Raw genomic sequence first — 2,012 nt, 5'->3', positions numbered from 1 at the left:
ATATATCTAGTCGGGAGTGGTGCTGACTGAAAACAGATGATTTGGAGCGATTCGCGCGCCATCTGTTGGTCATTCTAAGGACTTATTGACCTACCCTCGTATGTTTAGACAAGTGATTGGCCTGTAATTCAACGGGTCAGATAAGTGGCCTATTTTCGGCAGGAGTATTGTGCGCCCTTCCACTAATCACTTCGGAATCGCCTCTTCCGACTTTAAACATGAGGTCAAAATACGGGCCAAATGCTGATGGGTTGAAGGAAACTTCTTCCACCAGAAGTTTATGATACAATCCGGTCCCGGTGCGGAATAGTTCTTCATCCCTCTTAATACTTTTTTCACCTCCTCGGTAGTTTTCAAATAAGCCTTGGCGCACTTGTCTAACCCAAATTCCATTCCAATTTCCTTAGTATATCGTTCGACAATTCCTAGAGCTAGATGTAGTTGCTCTTTGTTTTTAGCATACATCTTAAAATCGTCCATGTAACATACACAAGTGACCTTGTACTTTCAATCTGCAGGTTTGCCGCACAAGTACCCGTCGGAATAGCGAAGTGCGAATGGCGAAGTGAGATAGTGGCAATAATGTAAGGCAAAAGAGGAGTAAGATCATGGTCTCGCCCTGAAAGACACCTCTCTGAAAGGTGACCTTCATCACACAGCTCCTTGATGCTATTTATATTTTCTGAGTATTCGTCCAGTCTATGTTGCACTTCGTGGACTTTTCTCCAAAATACTTAAACCTCCTCTAGTTTGGGCGGGTGGTCGACAGTAACTGAAGGGTCTTGGAAGAGTCGAAATGGATCAGAGATAAACTGTTGATTTTCTCTGACCCACCTGTCCCTCCGCTCTAGACTTCTCTTAGCATCAGATAGTATCCGTATTCTCTCAACAATATGCTGCCTGATGGTCAGCAGCTTTGGATTGTTAAGGGTGTGATAACGGGCCCGGAGTTCGCACGCGAACTTTCGAACCTTGACGCTAAAATTCCTACCAGATGTGATGTAGCCAATGACACACTGAATACGGGACGCGTACTTTCTTGCCCAGCCTATCTTTATGACAAGTTGATGAATTCGTCTTTTGGTTTTATGATTATCTGCTGGTTTTGTTTTACGGTTCGCATCGGCCAATGCTCTCGCTGCATTATACACACAATAATTGATAGTCCAGAGATCGGATTCTCCGCGAAAATGTCCACGAAGCTCGTCATCCATTTCAGCCAGATCTCTAGGCTTGAGAGAAACCTTGGTGTTGATGTTTCTCCGGGTTTTAAAGCATCGCTCTTCATCTATTGGATGCCTGCCTGCGGTTGGTCTTAGTATCGCCTCTCTTTCTCTGTTGCCGTCTTGTTCTAGCTGTGGTAGAGTAGGCGTTCCGCTTACATAGCCCCTTTTCCGGAGTAGTTCAGCATGGTTTCGCAGACGTTGCTGCGAAAAGTGCGATAGCTCCGCGTGTTTCTCGCACCAAAGAGAATGCAGCTGTGCCATGTAACCCCGTTCAGGGGCCACACTCGCATCGTAGCACTCTTGCAAGTCGTGATTCAGTCGCTTAGTGTACCCAAAGGTTGCCAGATCCCGCCGCTCCATCGCATTGAATCCATTTTCATTGGCTCCCCCAGCTCTAGATTGGTCAGCATTGTTGGCCGACCTATTGTCGGGTGCCCTGCGCGCTCTGTTGTTTTGAGCCGCACTTACTACAACTATGTTTGGTGTTGTCATTGTTGTTCCCACGAGAAGCTAGGAAAGGGGTTCATCCATCCTTGTAGAGCCCCGCATACGAGGATAATACTGCGTACTCTGAGAGGTCGCCCGGTATCCCAGAGTCACCGTTCTAGACACCTCACCCAGGTGCCATTCAGCTTTCGGCACGGTTTTCACACCTCCGCTTGGGGGTTAATACCTTCGGGACCACCCCTGGACAATTGTCCGCGACTGCCTATTTATGTTTGTAACCATATTCAGCAGAAAGCATTGGTACTGGAACCCTCTATCCACAACGCGAGGACGCGTTCG

The sequence above is a fragment of the Belonocnema kinseyi genome, chromosome 4 (assembly GCF_010883055.1).
Source record: "Belonocnema kinseyi isolate 2016_QV_RU_SX_M_011 chromosome 4, B_treatae_v1, whole genome shotgun sequence".
NCBI classification, from domain to species: Eukaryota; Metazoa; Arthropoda; class Insecta; order Hymenoptera; family Cynipidae; genus Belonocnema; species Belonocnema kinseyi.
Note: the sequence above shows the minus strand (reverse complement) of the source record.